Raw genomic sequence first — 19957 nt, 5'->3', positions numbered from 1 at the left:
GATCATAAACCAAATTACCTTTGTTATTTGTTTCTAAACATCCCCACAACTCATTATGACTGTTAAAATCTCCTCCTATAAGCACTTTTGGGTGATTTGATATTTCATTTAATAGTATTGGTATACACGTTTCGAGTTCTTGGATAGTGATTCTTGGATTTATGTAAATGGTTACAAGAACCAGATCGATTGGATGTATTTTTATCCCTAGTGTTTCAAAATTCATGGTTGAATTGAGTGTGATCTTTCTGAAAGATAAATCCGAACGCAAATAAATGCCTACTCCTCCAAAACCATCCGATCTAGGTGCTAGTACACGGTGATATCCTTGAATATTCCACCGTTCAGTTAGCATTTGATCTGGTTTTACCCAAATCTCAGATAATAGTGCTACGTCATATTTTCCAGAAAAAATTTCATGTGTAAGTTCATTTTTGTTTGTTTTTAAGCTCTGTATGTTTGCTTGTAATATGTTGAACATGTTTTCTATATAAAAACGTTTCCAGTCCACTCACCTGCTTTTCTCAACTCACCCATGATTTGAGCGGATAGTTCCTCTCCTGGTGTGCCGTGAGGTTTTAAAATTTCTACTAATTTTGTGCTAATTTCTTCCATAAGAGCAAACGCACCAATAAGTGAGTATACGCGGCCCGGTTTTGCTCATTTCAGCGGACCGGTTTTGGGATACACACTCTTTCGCGCACCGGGCGGTAGCATAATTATTTTTAAATTTAGCATTGCACTGAGAAAACTTTTGAAGAAAATCTTAATCTTAAATTAATACGGACCGAGTGAATTTTCGGAGTCGTCCACCAAACGGCTCTTCTTATGTTACATGATCATTTTTGGTCATAACATACGATGCTTCGAGTTTGTTTATCTGAAATTGAGTGAGAGAGTCCTGAACAATATAAAATACAAAATAAATAACTCACCATCAGAACCAGCAATTGCACTTTTTCGTTCAATTCCTTGATAAACCCGAAAAAATGTAACGAAATTGCGAATTCAACTGGTTATTAAAAAAAAATCCATCCACAATTTTAATCTCATACACATTTTTTCTTAAAATGAATATCAACAAACATACACACGCTGCGACGTCGTTTGTTTAATTCTGCTTAAATCTTTAACTTCTTTTTCCAACCAACGTGCTGACTGAAATAGTTGCTGTTCCGAAAAACTGGGTCCCATTAGTTGCAAACTTATTGAGAGACCTCGTTTCGAAAGCCGAATTGGTAGGGACAGTAATGGAATGCCACCCATACGCTTGGATACAAAAATCCTGCACAGCGCACTGGTCTCGATTATTATTACTCCGAGAAAAATCCTTGAAGCTTCACTCAAGGTTGTGAAAGTCAGTAAAATGTTTACTACACGGGATGCACAATCAAAATTTTCACAAAGCAATCGTCGGACTTGAAGGGCTTTTCGGAAATATTTCATGGAATTAGTTTTTGCGAAATAAAAAAAAAGTTTCCGCTTTCCGTTCGTTTGTTTAATTCTGCTTAAAACGGTAGAATTTTTTCAGTGCATGTTTGATCTCGCCCCTTTCTAGTGAGCAAATTTGGTGATTTTGTCGGTCCCGACGGCAACGGCCCTATTTTGCTCACCTTCATACTAACCCCCGGTGCGGTATGGAAGTGATTAAACTCGTGAGCATTTTCACTTTGCTCGCGATTGCTGCGGATGCCCTAACTCTATTCCATTGTGTTTGTGTTTGTTTCTGGATCGTCTCTTCTAAATGTTTCTTCAGTTTTTCCATTTCTCCTGTTCTGTATTGATTGCTCAAACCGTTTCCTACATTTTCTTCCTTTTCTTCTTCCATTCTGCGTTTCTTTACAAACTCCTTCTGCGTCAGACTCGATGTTCCTGTTGTAAAATCTGCTCCTTCTTTTCCTTTGTTTTGTCGGTTGTTTATCATTGTATTGTTACGTGTTTTAGGTGCTTGTTGGAAAGATCTTGTTGTCCTTGTTGTAATGTTGGCATACGATTCTGCCGGTGTTGGATACTCCTCAGCGTTTCTTAACACATCGAACTGATTTTCTGTTGGTAGTTGATATGATTGTCTTGCTTCTTGATACGTCATGCTTTTCTTCGCCATGGTTGCTTGAATATCGCTCTCTTTCTTCCATCTTGGACATGATTTATCCGTCGTCTTGTGCTCGTCGCTCTCACAGTAAAAACATTTTATTTTTTTACAGTTTTTGTCCACCGGATGTTCCTCTGAACAACTAGGGCATTTTTCGGCATTAGCTTTGCAGTTTTTCGACAGGTGGTTGTACCTTAGGCACTTGTAGCAGATTACGGGCTTCCTGATGTAGGGTTGTATTCTGAAAATAGCAGAAAAAATACTAATATAAGTGGGAAGAATATTGCTCCTGAATACCACCCCCATTTTGTGCGTTGGCTCTTTTTTTCCGTCCTTGAAACGACTCATCCTGAACACTGATTCAATTTCTATGTGGCTTTGAATGTTGTCTTTTATTTCTTCATCCATGTCTATGGGAATCCCCGAAATCACTCCAGTTATTGTCACGAATTGTTTCGGTATGTATGCCTTGTAGTTTTTAAGTTGCAGATTTTTGCATGCAGCTAAGCGGTTTGCATCTCTCCAGTTTCCTACGTACACCGTCACCTTATCCCAAGTAACAATTTAAGTTCTATAAGGATCTGGAAGGGCACTTGCAAACTTCGCTATAAAACAACGTTTAGTTATATAAACCCCATTAAAACACCATTAAAACACCTATAAGAGCAAAAAGGCCCACCTACAGGAGGTTCTGAAGAGAGAATTACAAGTCGTTTATAAAACCATGACTTTGACAGATCTTTGCTGAGGGGTGATTCAAAGATAAACAAAAAAGAATCTTTTTTCAATCTATAGTTTTTTTCGTTTAGGTTTTGAAATACCATTTTTCATAACAATTCTAACATAAAGAAATATCATCGCGCACCTGGTCAGCAAAACATGGACTTATAATATGATCAATAAAACGAATAAAAAAGTTTGGTTTTCGTAATATTATTTGCCTAAAATTGGTGCGCATGAAATTTTGTCGTTTAATTTTTCGAAAAAGAGGCCAAAAAAATACGCGCCTCCGTAATTTTACGAATCAAATAAGTTTAACATGAACATTTCAAAACCAAATCTTCCAGGTTTGTAGGAAAATCTTTTTTATAAGTGATATTTGTCAGTATTCGAGAAAATATAATGTGATAGTACCGACAAATCAAACAATTTACGGAAAATAATGCTTTATTTTTAAAATATCCCTAGCAAACAAACATTTGAAGTTCCAAAATTTTGTAACAAAAATGGCGTTCAACCGAGACACATAGGTATTAGCTTTTTTATAACCACTTGTATGTCTTTTATCCATCAGCTCTGAAAAAAACAGCTTACATATGCTAACACGCAGAAAAAAGAGCAAATTTTCCTTTTGATTGCATAAAATGAGTAAATAAAAAAGTAAATATGTTCTCGTTTAACTTTTCAATAATTTATTTTTCATAATTTTCGAATGAATTCACTAATTCAACACTTATTAACACTTAACACTGAGTTCACAAACAGTCGTAACGAAATCATCTTTCGTCCCAAGGCATTCAGATCCACCGACTAGAAATTCCAATTCTTTTGCCAATATTAACGATTACTCCTCCGCCACCCAACACGGTATTTTATTGGCGATCCCAATGCATTGTTATTCGAAAAAATCATCCTCCGGAACCGTATTAAACAAATACCCGGTAAACATCCGAATGGGGTAGATGTTGACCGGAACATAATTGCAAAATTGCAGTAGTCAGGGTAAAGCAGCCGACACTTTCTTGCCTAATTCTGTCCGGTTGTTTCGTGCCTACATAAGTTAAAATAAATAAATCAAAACTGCAACTAGACGACCAAATGATGAGAATCCTACCTTCTTTATTACTGCCGGCGGTTGAGAGGAAAGGAATTTTAATTTTGCTCGTACAAATTCTTCTCGCTGGTTTGTTTGTTTTCGTCACAATCAATCCGATCAGCTGTTTGTTGACATTTGACGTTTCATGGCATTTTGACAGGGTTTTATAGCAAAGTTTTGAAATTGCTTTATAGCGGCTTTGAAAACCGCTATAAACACGGAAAATAAAAAAAAAAATAAAATCGATTGAGGTTTTCAAAATAGGTTTTATAATCGTTGTGTAGATATCTTGAAGATAATTCTTGTAATGGTCTTATCGAAATACGCTTCACGGCTACCAATACTTATGCAATTTCATTATAAAACCTGCATTTTTTCCTATAAAACCAAAAGGAGTTTAAAATGTTGCTTGGGTATTCCTTCCAGTCTTCCTAATGTCCTCGATTGATTTATCGAAACCATTCTGATGCAGGATTTCTCCGATTTTCAAGCGATTGAGTGTCTTCGTTTTCTCAATATCTGTGTTTTCTATTTGTACTCTGTATGGCCGTCCATCACTCGGTTTGTATTCGTAGTTTTTAAAGATTTTTGTTGATCTTTCCTGTTCATGTCTTCCTGTAGTTCTATTTGTGTTCATATAAATGTCGTCCTGTTTCCTGTTTGTTGTTTGTTGCAACTCGATGCATTCCATACCCAAGTAACAATTTTAGTTTTATAAAAAACTGGAAGAATTCTTCCAAACTGCGCTATAAAACAACGTTTAGTTTTATAAACCCCATTAAAACATCTTTAAAACACTTACAAGTGTAAAAAGGCCCACCTACAGGAGGTTCTGAAGAACACATTAAAAGTACCTTATAAAACCAGGTTTCGTCAGATGAAAGTTGTCAAGTTTGAGTGAAATTTTTTTTGAGTGAAAATTTAATTTCTTACAGCGGTTTTGAAATCGAATTGACGAAAAAATATCAGACTGAGTCGAAAACATAATAAGATGGTTCCACTTTTCCAATTGTTGATATTCCGTAATATTTAATTGATCAATTTAATTACATGATGTTAAAAGCTACCTCATTCACAAATCTGATGCGCTTTAAAATTTATCGATTGATTTGTCGAAATACATGTGAAAAAAACGCGCCCCATCACAGTTTTGCGAAATAAAAGATTTCAATAAATGTATATTTCGAAACATGAAAAATAATTTTGAGTTTCTGTCATTTTGTTTCTCTATCAGTATTTTATACAATTTTTGTGCGAGTAAGGTGTTAGCTCTTATATGCTTCATAATATTAAATGCTTCATAATAACAGAACGAATGAGATTTATTTTCTCAATATTTTCAATAATTCATCAAAATGGCGTTTCGTGATTCCATGAAATAATTAAAAAAAAAACAGAATGCGATTCACTATTTATTTAAAACTCAATTTATATTACACTACCTTTTAATCCGGCTCCAGCTGTCGAATTCCCTGTACTTGTTTGGGAAATAGTCATTCGTCGTCATTCTGGTTTCATATAGCAGCTCCGGAACAACGGCCCAGATTGTTTTCCGGGTGTTTTCCTGGCCACATTCCGCCACAGCTTCGCAGCAATTCCAACGGCTAATGCGACGGCACAGTTGGACTTTTCTGGATCTGTTGCTGGTGAGAAAAACCATCCGGTACCGGCAAATCAATAAACATCCGGACTCGGCTCAGCGACAGGACTTGAACCTGCAATCTCCGCATCAGTACAACGGCCTGAACGATGCGATTGCGCCGAATTGTGGACGACTGGGCCAGGCAGGGCATATTTCCGGCTATTACCTATACCAATTTAAAAAAAAAAATTAGCTACAAGTTAAAAATTACGATGGAAAAATTACCTTCTGATTGCAGAAATCGTACGCAAATTTCTCGTCGGTTTTGTTTTTTTTTTCTCTTCTTCTTATTTGTTTTCCGAGCAGCTGTTGGCACTTGACGTTTTATGACATTTTGACAGGGTTTTATAGCGAGGTTTTGAAATTGCTTTATAGCGGCCTCCAAACCCGCTATATACACGGAAAATAAAGATATTCTTGAAATTGATTGAGGTTTTCAAAACAGGTTTTATAAACGTCGTGTAGATACTCTGAAGATAGTTTTTGTAATGGTCTTGTTGAAATACGCTTCACGGCTATTAAGGCTTTTGCAATCTCGTTATAAAACTTCCATATTTCCCTATAAAACCATCAGGAGTTTAAAATGTTGCTTGGGTAGAGTCATCTCCTCGTAGTGCTGACTCATTCCCAGTTTCAAGGTTAGGGGGCCTTGTCATTTTAGATGCTGCTCCATCAGGAGCAGCATCTGCGAAGCTCATCGTTCTTTTTTCACTGGTTCACTTCACTATATTGTTTATTTTTGCACTCTACTTCACTAAACACGTTAAAAAAACACCATACAGCGACGGTACAAACGAAAAAACTATTAAAAATTAAAATTTTTTTTCGTCAATAATTAAAAATCGGCCTTCCGTGTCGAAATCAAAACAACCTTCTTGTTGCTGTGGCTGTGATCACACGTATGACTCAGAAATAAATCAAATACAAAAACAATTTTTATTTATCTATCCAGTGATTTCTAGATGATTAATTACTTCAGTCATTAAAAAGTAACTGCCGCGTGTCGTAACCGATTGAATTAATTCAACCGGAATTCTTCCACTTTTCAGTTTGATCGCCATCAAACAACGGAAGACCTCCTTTCTCCATTTCATTCTTGTTCAAACTGATTTTCGTTTTCTCTTTTCCAGGCATGTGAAACTCTCTTCAGCGTTGCCACATTCAAATCTGTATTCTCACTTCTATATTCTACACACATTCTAAAGAATGTGGAGATCTCCATCCTAGATAGAAATCATCTAGTACTTTTTATATATTTATTCAATTAGTTATATGTTAGAATATTTTCTTTATACATTACTTGACATTTCCTACATATTTTATTTTTATACATGATTATACCTACATTCACTACACCGCGATAATTATTTTTTATGCACAGGAAACATTTCACATTGAGAAATCTTCCGCGTGCATAAATTTTATCACCGAAACATTTGAGCTGTCATTTTGTTCTTCTTTTTGGCAGGTGTCTTCTTTTGTTCACTTTTTGAGTTTGGAATTATTGTGTATATAGAAATCGGTGTTCGCTCGAAAATTTTTAAACTTTTATCGGCTTTGGCGAAATAAGGAAACATTAAACGCGCCTAAACTGGACTGTCGCCGTTGGAAGACCTGTGTGGCAGTGTTGTGTCGATGTTCGAGGTGAGCATTGGCCGTCCAAATAAAAAAAAAATGTGGATTATTTCGACAGAAGTAAGTTGAAAATTCCAACCAAGAGCCAAATCATGCAGGTGAACAGGATGGTGAAAAAAAATGAGAAGTCGATGTCCAGCGTGGATTTTGTTTAAATTTTTTTTTTGTTTTTTTGTGTGCAAATTTTGTGTTGTTTTTATTTAAAATTTTAAATAAAGAATATTTTAAAACACTTATTTTGTTTTTATTTGTTCCGAAACTTTCTTTATTGTGCAAAACATATTGTTTATGTCCACCACCAGATGTCACTGCTGTCCATTTCTCAATGCATAAATTTTAATCGCAGAAATATTTCTCAGTGAGAAATAACCCAGAAATTACACCACGAGAAATATTCTTGTGCGTAAAGAGGGAGAAACGTGAAAATATTTGTATGTTGTATGTTGGTAATCCACCATGGGTGCACGGATTCACCGCAGTTTCTGCCAAAGTATGTGCTCACATGCATTCTTTGGATTATTATGTTCGACAAATCTCCAATGCAGCGCGCCATCATACCCGGACCCCATGGCTTCGTATGAACTGTTATGGAGTGAATGTATTGTGTTGATGTAGGTATATTTTGGAAGAACGAATCAATCAGGTGGGCTAGTTTACTTACAGGTATTCCGGCATCCGTGTATATACCTGACCAGCTGGCAACTGATTGAACATTCCTATTTGTAAGAACCGTCTTACCACTTCCGCCGGCGTCTCAGAGACTCCCTTTTTTTTGGCCTCAGGGCGGCACGCTTATCCTCAAAACAAATCACAGGGAATATCAAATTACATGCAAAGAAAACTCCCAAAATAACTGCGCTTCTCATAAACGATATATTACCAAACTTTTGCACTGCTGAACCTCCCACTTTACTTATGGCTATGATCTGACCTGGAGGGCATAGCCCTTGCTGGTAATGCTGGTTGGTGGTACCACCGTCGACTTCCGTCCGCTCGAACCTTCCGGTAGACTTCCTCGGGTGGTCCTGGGTCTAAAACGTTTTCCTTCGACTCCCGTGGTAGTTATGTGACAGCCCCAAAAACGTGACTGCTTGTCCCGAGCTCAATATGGCGACGGAGCTGGATTGCTGACAACCGGTTGAGGTCGCGCTGGTTAAGGACTATAAGCCAAAGACAAAAGGGTCCTTTTGTAAGGACAAACGCTTGTTAGGGTAAGTTTTCTGGGCGAGGGCAACGATGAGTTTTCGAATCACGGCTTACCTGGCGTCCTCTAGCAACACTTTCAATCGCTCTTCTTTTTAATTTGGTTTATGCGGTAACACCTGCACTAGGGTTTTGAGATGTGTGCACTTTGGTGATTTTTTGAAGAGTGGACGAGGATCAGCCAGTATACTCTGACCGGCCTTGAACCGATCGTTCGGGTCGTTGCCCTCGTCTTCGCGCCTTAACGAGTTAGTGGGCGTCGTGATCCAGGCGTCGCTACCACGGGCGTCGCTACCAAGAGTTGGATTGATGGCCATCTGGTGGTGAAGTTCTCAAGCTCGAACAGTCTGGCAGCTGTGTTTGGCAGTAGGTGGCTAGGTCTGGTGAAGGCTTTGGAAGAGAAAACTAAACATGCAAATGACACTCACTGCGATATTGAAAAACTACATTTAACGCGACCATTCGGTGAAACCTCGTTGGAAGTGTCATCTGGCGCTTACACTCTCCCTCGGACCGGGGAAAAAAATGTTTGCATAGGAATACAAGTAAATCCTAGCAAATATTTTTTTTCGCAAGTCGCAACATATTACGTCTGAAAGTACGCTAGCAACGAATACCATGCTGAACCTTTCCTTCGCGATTTAAAATCCGCTCGGTCAATTTACGCCGTATTTACGTTAGCTTAAGAGAAATTCACCAACAATAAAAGAAGAAATGACATCCAATTCGGAATGAAGCACGTATGAATAAAGCAAGTATAAGCCCTGGAGTATCGGGGTCATAAGGCATCAACGTCGTAATCGACTCCGCTCTGTTTAAAGACTAGGTATTTACTGGCCATCAGCGTTACTTGAACTCCAGCCTCCAGCGATTAAAGCCAACTAGGGACACCTCCTGTTATACCGCCCATCCATTAAAACCCTTGAAAGTGTGGGAATACTAATAAAACTAATAATTCTAAAAACTACTTTAAATTTTATAAAAAAAAAATTAACATAAACATAACAAATTCAAAAGATTTTTTTTTATTGCCTACTTTCAATTGAATAATAAATAAACCGTACACATTCGATATATATAGTAATAATAAAGTTATTCTAATATTTAATGAACTATTTACATTTCAGTACGTTTGGAAGAGATCCCTGAACAGTGCGATTGTAGAACTGTCACTGTCGGAGTGGCGATGTTTTTCTTTATTATCATATCAATGTGTGAGTGAAATTCAACGATCTGTCAAACAGTGTAAAGAAAGGGAAGGAAAAGGAGAGAGGTAATGAATCAAGCGAGTCGATGCGGTCGATGCATGTGCTAAACCAAGGTAAGTTTTCCATCATTTAAAATTTTAGGGGTTTTACCCTTCAATTAGTGCCATTGGATAGATATTCTGGATATATAATGTCGACTTCGAATGGAAATTAATGGTTATTGTGGTTTCAATTTAAATCGTCTCCAGGAGTTATTAAATCATTTTTCTAACCTCAGATTTCTATTGATGACCTTGACCGTGAAAAAATATTCTGTTTACTTTGAGAGTTCATTGAACCTTGACCTAGATAAAGACATATCTCTTTCAGTTATTTTTTTTTTATTCTACATTCGACTTTCCTTTGAATGTTCTAATTTTTTTTGATTAATACAGCATGAACGAATTGGCTCTAATGAGTAAATTTAGTCTCAAATTTAATCTTTCTAGTTATTCAATAATTTCCTTTAACGTTTTTACAGTGACATACATAGCTACAAGGAAAATATCGGTAACTCATTGGACGGAGGGAACGAATTTTGTTGTGAACGAGGTCATGGCTGTGTTTACCGATCACAAACTGTTTAGCCGAAATTTTATCACCCAGCAAGCTGTACTACTGGGCTTCATCTATCACAGCTCTTTTAGGATGATGTATAAGCTGTTCGGAGATCTACTTTTATGGAGTGAAGTACTAGATCTGATATTCTCTGGAAGCGCGACACTAGAAGGGTCGTATGGATGACAAGCTCAATGCCAATGCCATGAGAGCATTAAAGAAACCGACCCTAGGTTTTGGTGGTTCCGAAACCCGTTTCTTATTTTTCCACCATGATAAAGATGAATCGACCATCTGGATACCTTTGCCATGTATTTGTGGACCTTCGAACGAATGAGGCGCGGCTTTTCCAGTATCGTCCCGGTTTTGGCTGATTAGGATACCAAGGTACCCCATTTTGAATATTTTTTTACACGTTAGTGTTAATCAAAAAGGAAACTTTTACATGACGTTTTTTTTTGATCGGGTTCGATTTTAAACTTTTTGTTATTGCCGAAATAAGCCCGTCGAAACTACATTGCTTTCAACGATTCTTCTACATTTTTCTTTGGGGCTTGTTGAAACGTAAGATGCGGTTGGGTTTCTTACTCACACTTCTCGAACATTCTCGTGGCATAAAACATGAGTAAGTAAATGTATTCAACAGTATGTTGCTGAGCCGATATTTTGAATGGAAAATCTCAAGCGTTTCATTGAAGTTCAACTGAGCTGTTAACGAACCATTTACCTGAAACTATTTAGCCACCCGAGAGAGTACTGGATTTTTTTTTTTAAATCGTTTCTTATCTAATTTACTCATAGCAGAGATTTGGATGACGCAATGAGCAAGGGCATAAGGCTGAATATGTTAGTTGTTGGACTCCGAATCAGATTTTTACGCTTTGAGGTCTGCTGCCGAAAAAATCCCCAATGATTTTCCGTTTAAATCTGATACCTCATATGAACTTGTTCCCTTTTTTTTAATGATTATGCACGGGACGTACTGTGGGCCCAGTTTGGCATTGTAATTGTTGGCTGCTGATGATAGACAAAAATTTCTTTTGTAAACCCGCTGCCCTATGGTGAACGTGGGTGCATATCTTTTATGCCGAAGATCATAACGCCTCTTATTCTCGTCATAAGCTTGTTTAAGGTGTTCGCCTACGATTTCTCCCACCTTTTTACTTACTCCTCGCCACCGTTTCATTCTTTCCTCTACAGTTTCTTCTCTATTGGGCTCCAGTTTATGATCCGAGCCTTTGGATACTATTTCATTGCCGAAAACTACACAATGCGGGGTAAACTTAGTCGTGGTATGAATCGTATTGTTCAGAACGAATTCCATTTCTGAAATTTTAGAATCCCATAGCTTTTGATCATGTTTTACGTATGATCGAATCATGCTGTTTATGGTTCGATTGAGCCTTTCAGCGGGATTCGCCTGACTATGATGTCGAGCGTTCGCCCAATGCTGTACTTCATATCGGCTCAACAATGCTTGGAAATCTTTGGACAGGAAGGAGCTCGCGTTATCCGATATGATGATCTGAGGAACCGCGAAACGTCTAAACCATAGCTCTTCCAGGTGTTTACATAGGATCACACTCGAAATCTTTTTCACGGGGATCAGCTGGCAATACTTAGAAAAGATGTCTAGGACAACTAACAAGTGAGCGTTTCCCTGCTTGCTCCGTGGCAAAGATTGAATGTAATCTATGCAAATCAACTGAAAGGGCCTGGTAGCAATTCTTTGTTTCCCCATCTCTGGTATGCTCGCTATAGTTGAGTGCTTATTCATTTTACAGCTCTCACATGTAGCGATATATTTTTTTATATCGCTACTCATGCGAGGCCAGTAGTAACGCCGTTTGATTTTCTCCAGGCATTTGTGAAAACCGATATGAAGATTCTCGTCGTGTTCTTGTCGTAGAATTCCGTTTCGCGCGGAAGCCGGAACACAATGTTTCCATTCGAAACTATAATCCATTGTGTCCGCTTTGGATGTCACAAATTTCAATAACTTCCCGTCTACAACCCTGAAATCCACATATTTCTCCGGATCCGCCCTTACGGCCGATAAAAGATTCTCATACCACCCGTTCTCGGACTTAGTATCCAGTGTCTCGATAGAACGGGATAACGCGTCGGGTACTACATTGTCCTTCCCCTTACGATGCCGGATGTCCATGTCAAATTGCTGAAGTGTGATACTCCATCTACTGAGACGTGAAGACGATCGCCATTTCGCGCGCATTATAAAAGTAAGAGCAGCCGAATCAGTCACTAATGTGAACTTAGTTCCTTCAACGTACCCTCTAAACTTTTCTATACTGCGAAGCGCAGCCAAACCTTCTTTCTCAGCAGCGTGGTATCGCAATTCAGCTCCCTTCAACTTTTCGGAGAAATACGCAATTACCTTCTCCTCCCCGTCATGCGTTTGCGTAAGAACACCGGCGATCGCGTTATCACTGGCGTCCGTTTGGATCACGAAAGGAAGTGCGAAGTTAGGGTTAGCCATGACCGGGGCTGCAATTAACCGTTCTTTGATAGCTTGAAATGCCTTACCGGCTGCCTCATTCCATATCACTCGCTTTGGCTTGTTTTGAAGTAGATCCGTGAGCGGCGCAACAATACTACTGAAGTTGTCGATAAACCTGCGGTAATAATTTACCATACCGAGGAATCGTCTCAGTTGTCGAACTGATTTGGGTACCTGATATCCGATGATCGCCTGAATACGATCAGGATTAGGTCTCAAACCGTCTTTGGACAAAATGTATCCTAGATAAGGCAGTTCCTGGCAACAAAACCTAGATTTTTGCAAGTTAATGCAAAGGTTGGCTTCCCCCAGACGTTTGGCTAACTCCTTTAATTTGACGATGTGATCCTCGAACGTCAGTGTGGCTACGACAATATCGTCTAAATAGACAAATATCGCCGGTTCTAACGCACCATGACCTAACACACGGTCCATGCACTTGCTGAGCGTGGCTGGGCTTCCAACTAGTCCCATCGGACAGGATTTATATTGGAATAAGCCACGACCCGGAACCGAGAACGCCGTGTATTTCCGAGACTCGGAATTCAGCGGAATTTGCAAGAACGCCTGTGAAAGGTCAATAGTGGTCAGAAATCTTACCGGCCCTAAGTGGCTTAGGATCCGGTCCTGGTGCGGCAAAGGATACGCATCACGTTTGGATCGTTCATTCAATTTACGCGCATCTAGGCACAACCTAACCTCGGGACTATCTCGCTTGGCCACCGGAATAATTGGTAATGCCCAATCAGAGTCCGATGGTTCGACGATATCGTCCCGAATCAAGTTGTCTAGAGCTTGCTGAACTTTTGCGTGAATATGTGGACTCCAGGGGTAGGGATTTTTTCTGACTGGGTCCATGTTCTTGCATTCTTCTTTCAGGTGGATGAAATGCTCAATGATATGTGTTTTTGTAAACCTCCCGGGTCCAGCAACTATGAACATCTTTTTTACCTCTTCTAGCTGCTGTAATTGCTCTGTGGTCAACTTTTCTTCCTCTTCTGGTCCACCAGAGGCCTCGTCATCGAGAACATCCATGGGCTGATTTCGAATACTTGGACAAATTCCGAAACGCAACCAAAAGTCGTACCCCAGCACACATCTGCGTTGGAGTCTTGGTGCAAACAAAACCGTTAAAATCTTTGTAGAGCCGTTGAATGTGACGGGGACTTCCGCACATCCAATTACTTCTAAAGCATCACCTGAAGCAGTCTGCAAATTAACGGTTGTTGGTAATAACTTTAGAGCCAAGGATTTAATAATTTTGTTAGCTCCAAGACCCAATACAGTTCTGGCTGCTCCGCTGTCCAGTAATCCGATTACTTCTATTCCCATCAATTGGATCTTCACAAATGGTCTGGCGTCTCCGCTAAGCTTGACAAGCATTGGAGCTATCTCATCAACCTCAGCAGGTACTTCCACTTTTGAATAACCCAACTGATGTAAAAATATTGTTGGGTCGGAGTCTGAAAGAGCTTGAGGACTTTCGAGTTTCTCTGGTTGACTACTCGGCCTCACTGAGTAGTCCCTTTTAAGTTTTTTGACTCACAGTAGGGACACTCCGACGTCGCGAACCCCGGGAATCCACAAGACCAGCAGAAGAAATTCCTTTCTTTTTGACAGTCTTGAAAGTTGTGTCCCGATTCATGACAGTTGAAACATACTCCATCCTTGATCGGAATGTACGCCCTAACTATCCTTTGTAACGCATTGGTTCCACTAGGACCTGGTTTGGAATCTTGATAGCTACTGGAATTACCCATCGATTGTTGTTTCGGTTTTTGATAGCTCTTGGGGACTCCCGAGGAACGTCGATTTTCTTTTTGAGACCCCGACTGTTTGGATTTTGTGTCTGGTCTATACATCGAATTATCGTTATATCCTCCGTAATTTAGCTGTCTACCTTGTTGACCGGAAAATTCTCTACGATTTCTTTGCTCTAGTTCCTCGACTTGAGCAGTAGAAGTTCCTCGACCTTGGAAGCGCTCCGATCTTTGAGCGTAAATATGAGCATTAATTGCATCGAATTTCTTTCCATATTCTCTCATTGCAGATATGGTGTCCACTTTAGCAGCAAGCATGGAGTTTTTACAGTCATCTCTTGTATTTCGGAACAGGACGTCGAACTTTTTCTTTTCATCCCACTGACACGACATGTGACGAAAAAGACGGACCACATCGAGATAAAAGTCCTGAAACTTTTCTCTCGGCCCCTGTTTACGTGCGTTCAGCATACGCTCGTATTGGTAATCTATATCAACGGGTAGGAATTCGTTTTTCAATTCGCAGACTAAGTTTTCCCACGTACCGAGTTCGTTGTTCCCATTAATTTCCATGAACCATGAACGAGCCCTTCGTGTAAATAAGTAGTGTGCAGAAGCAAACAGCTCTGTGCTTGAATATCCTTCCGACCTTGCATTAAACTCTACTTCCTTTAAGAACTCGTTCAATTTTCGCCCGTTATCCATCCCATCGTAGCGCACAGACCACTTGTGAATGGGCAGATGATGTTCTCTTCTAGAACGACCAAATGCTTCCTCCCCCAGCTGGTTTGCGCTAGCGTGGGAGGATTTCGGCCTTAACTTGTCCTCAAAACTTTCCAATGAGCTACATCTACCTTTAAGCCATTCACAAAAATCTTGAGTTGGTTGAGGTGTTTGAGCAATCTTGTTTAAACGAGGCGGAACCTGGTTATTAATTATTCGCGTGCTATTCGATGATTTAATAGGTGCATTTATCGTGTTATTTTTCGGCTCCTGTTTAGTTTCTAAAGCCTCAATGCGCTGTAAAAGCTGGCTAACCACAACTTTAAGTCGTTCATTTTCTGCTGCTAATTGAATTAAAGTATTATCTCTAGATATATTCATCATTTCTTGCTCCTCTTGTTCATCTTTCTCCTCTTCATATTCTCTTTCCGTACCTTCCTCTTCAATTTCCTCCAAAATTTCCTGTCGTTCAACTAATTGATTATTTTCATTTTGATCTGCGTTTCCTATTTCTCTGTCAATTTCTATTTCGAGTTCCTTCTGAAAACTTTCATTAATTAAGCTGAGTTCTGTTTGTCTTATTTCAGCAAATGGCGATACTATTGAATAAAATTTCACGAGTAATCTCAGGCACTCAACTGCGATTTTTGTTAATTGATTCAAATTTTCATCTTTTTTAATGTGATGCTTAATACGTTCCATTCGGAAAAAAATATGAACAAGGCGGGATTTAAAAAGTTGGTCTGGAACTTTTTTTGCCTTTGACCCTTCCAAAATATCTTTTATTATTAGCAGTTGTTCATTGCACCAAGTTAGTTCCTCCTCAATTGTTTTACAACATGGAGAATAATCTGTTTTCATTTCATTCATTTCAGACCTCAGCAAACCTCGTAGCAAACGTTCCCGGCTGGACCTAGAATCATTTCGATTAAATGCCTCTCGAACGTGTAATTCATGATGGAGTTCATCATCCGAAAGGTGACCCGTGTTCAAAGTTGAGTATATTTTTTTTAATTGCATTAAATCCATAATGACAAAATTTAAACTAGTATGAACGAGAAAAGAAATTGATTTTTAAAATTTAAGTATCTCTAAAATTCACACGTTGACTAAGTTTAAATAAATAGCACAAGAAAAGAAAATTAAACAATAAGATTACACACACCTAATCTATTAATTTCAAAAAATTGGTAAATGTTTAATGTTAAATTTAAGTTGAAATAAATCAATTTTTTTTCTTGTGTTTTTATTTAAAATATCACATTACTCCACAACCCACAGAGATATTTTTTCCACGTGTAGTCAATTTGATCGAAGCTTTGAATTTATGCCCTACTATATCAATCGGTTTATCAAATTAATTAAGACTTAGAATTGATTCCCAAAATCTTTTAAGCGATATTGTGCTTCAAACTTCCTTGGACATCAGAACCCTTTTATTGAATAGTGAATTTTTAAAAAAACAGTGCAAGTATGGTGTAAATTGCCATAAAAATAGCAAAAATTGAATTGAGAAGGCTTGGATGTTTTCCCAGAGACGTACGCAAGATGCTAGTTACTCTCTGCAATATGTTACGGTAAGACCATAGAACGTTGGGCGCCAAATATGTAACAACCGTCTTACCACTTCCGCCGGCGTCTCAGAGACTCCCTTTTTTTTGGCCTCAGGGCGGCACGCTTATCCTCAAAACAAATCACAGGGAATATCAAATTACATGCAAAGAAAACTCCCAAAATAACTGCGCTTCTCATAAACGATATATTACCAAACTTTTGCACTGCTGAACCTCCCACTTTACTTATGGCTATGATCTGACCTGGAGGGCATAGCCCTTGCTGGTAATGCTGGTTGGTGGTACCACCGTCGACTTCCGTCCGCTCGAACCTTCCGGTAGACTTCCTCGGGTGGTCCTGGGTCTAAAACGTTTTCCTTCGACTCCCGTGGTAGTTATGTGACAGCCCCAAAAACGTGACTGCTTGTCCCGAGCTCAATATGGCGACGGAGCTGGATTGCTGACAACCGGTTGAGGTCGCGCTGGTTAAGGACTATAAGCCAAAGACAAAAGGGTCCTTTTGTAAGGACAAACGCTTGTTAGGGTAAGTTTTCTGGGCGAGGGCAACGATGAGTTTTCGAATCACGGCTTACCTGGCGTCCTCTAGCAACACTTTCAATCGCTCTTCTTTTTAATTTGGTTTATGCGGTAACACCTGCACTAGGGTTTTGAGATGTGTGCACTTTGGTGATTTTTTGAAGAGTGGACGAGGATCAGCCAGTATACTCTGACCGGCCTTGAACCGATCGTTCGGGTCGTTGCCCTCGTCTTCGCGCCTTAACGAGTTAGTGGGCGTCGTGATCCAGGCGTCGCTACCACGGGCGTCGCTACCAAGAGTTGGATTGATGGCCATCTGGTGGTGAAGTTCTCAAGCTCGAACAGTCTGGCAGCTGTGTTTGGCAGTAGGTGGCTAGGTCTGGTGAAGGCTTTGGAAGAGAAAACTAAACATGCAAATGACACTCACTGCGATATTGAAAAACTACATTTAACGCGACCATTCGGTGAAACCTCGTTGGAAGTGTCATCTGGCGCTTACATATTATATAGTCAGTTATAGAATGAAACACATCTTACCTGTCGGCAACTTAAGGGAATCGAACCCAAAAGTTTTTCTTGCCGATACCGGGAATCGAACCCAGTACGCCTGGCATACCAACACAAGACTCGCGCCAGCCTATCCGCTAGACCACATCGGCGCTAAAGAGGGAGAAACGTGAAAATACCTAAAAAATAATTGTTTGATATTTTATTTATTTCTGAGTATACAAACATATTTCACGCGAACACAAATGATTGCTGGCGAAAACAGCAACAGCAACAAAAAAAACCATCTCCACCCCGGCTGGGAGAATGTTTTGTACAAAATATTTCGATCCCGACCGATTTTACTCCAACCGTTTGGGCGCTCATTCAAGCAGTGCCATACACTATGCAAATCGTGCTCACAGCGACAAAATTTCATCGAATTTCATCGCATTTGTACAAATGTTGTGTAGTCTGTGGCCCGCTTAAGTTAGAAACCCGAGCCAGTCGTCCACAGTTAAAATGGAGCTAGGTAATAATACTTCTAGTCTACACACTAAGATTGCATTTATTTCGCTCGGGACCATGAATCTCTGTGTCACGGGAAAACTGCTCAATTTAAACGAAGTTCGGAAGGGAACTCGCCCGAATCTCAGGACGCTTCACCTCTCCTGAAATACGAAACAAACTTGCTACGAGAGCACAGAAACTTAACGTATCCCCATGAATGCCGGACAGTGTTCTCCTGAATCACGGGAGACCCAATACTTGTCAAATTTTCTGTCTCTTGCTCTCCTGTATGAAAAAAACCAACAGATTTTTTTCTCTCTCTTCCACATGTGCATGAATATTAAAATCGCCAAACGTTCGCCAAACGTCACTTTTTGCGGTTACCGTTGTTAAAGATTAGAAGTATTTGTTTTGTTTGAGTTCATATCGTTGACAGAAAATTTGGTTGTGGCCTACTGAGAACGCAGAACTGTTTGGAAAAACTCTACGGCCCTTATTCTGCGCCTCGAGTGACGTGACGATAGTCGAGTCACCCAAGTCACTCTATTCCCGTAGTCGGTTTAGGTGAGGATTGTCACTTCGGATGAACTTTGTGAGTTCTTACCCTATTCTCGTAGTCACCGTGGGTGAGAATCGTCGCATTCGGGTGACGATTTTAGGTGACAATTGTCGGTACCTTTTCAGGTGGTGACAAGATAGAAATTCAATGAAAATTTTTCATAAAGCAAACTTAGTTAGGCTCTAAATAGTTCACCACAGACAACAATGGCAATTTTTAGAAAACCCAGATAAACTTATTTACCTTTTTAAAGAAAATCAATTTTTTTCACCCCGTGAAAAAAAAATTTGTAATGAAAAAGATGATTTGTAAAAAGATGATTGTAATGAAGATGATTTAAAGAGCTGATTTTCAAATCCAAATCTAAAGTTTGTTTCTGCATGTATAAAGTTATTTATTTTAGAAATCAAAATCCAAATTTAAATTTTACAATAATAGCACAATATTGATATGAAGGTGTTGATGATAATATAATCCTTTCAACGAGTGATCATCTCCAGTTTTGCCCATCTCCAGTTGGATCCATAGAAGCCTGGAACTGAGGCTTTCTGACGAACATGTTTCCTGGATCGCATCCGCATCTGATAGCCGATAGGTTGTCCGGTTGCTTCCAATTTTCGGCGGCATTCCATTATGCTAACAAAACCTGCCACCTTCAATTCACCCCTACACGCAGCGAAAAAATTTTTTATTTCAAAGGAAAGTGCAACGAAAACAAAGGAAAATTTCCTTTGATTTTGGGATAAATAATTTTTTTTTTGTTTCAAATGCATTTTCGTTTGTTTCAAAGAATTTTTCTTTTGGAAAATCTTTGATTCAAAAGAAAAATTCTTTGAAACAAAAAACAGTTTCTTTTGATTCAAAGTTGCTTTCTTTTGCCACAAGGTAATTTAATTTAGATTTAAAAGCATTTATTCATTGAACCATTTTCTATTTATTCCAATTGGAAGCATTATTTTCTGTTGTTTTGAAATTCCTATTTGGAATTTTAAATAATAAAAAGAAAGGATTTCAAATTTAAAATTTATTTTTATTCACGAATAAATGAAACACTGGGTCACACACTGGTTCACTTCAATCGAATCATCCGGTTTAAATTTTCGTGGACCTGATCGCTG

At 39.1% G+C, this 19957-nt stretch overlaps 1 long non-coding RNA gene across 1 annotated transcript; it reads right to left on the bottom strand.

Annotated features, from left to right (window-relative positions):
- Positions 1 to 5307: 5307 nt before the first annotated feature.
- LOC129757855 (uncharacterized) lies at positions 5308 to 6555 on the bottom strand. The gene is made up of 2 exons (XR_008739832.1): positions 5776 to 6555; positions 5308 to 5716 (listed from the first exon to the last, which is right to left on the bottom strand). It is a non-coding gene; the product is annotated as an uncharacterized LOC129757855 (long non-coding RNA).
- Between the last annotated feature and the right edge of the window lie 13402 nt (positions 6556 to 19957).

This window comes from Uranotaenia lowii, chromosome 3 (genome assembly GCF_029784155.1).
Source record: "Uranotaenia lowii strain MFRU-FL chromosome 3, ASM2978415v1, whole genome shotgun sequence".
NCBI classification, from domain to species: Eukaryota; Metazoa; Arthropoda; class Insecta; order Diptera; family Culicidae; genus Uranotaenia; species Uranotaenia lowii.
Note: the sequence above shows the minus strand (reverse complement) of the source record. Positions and strands in the feature narration are given on the sequence as shown.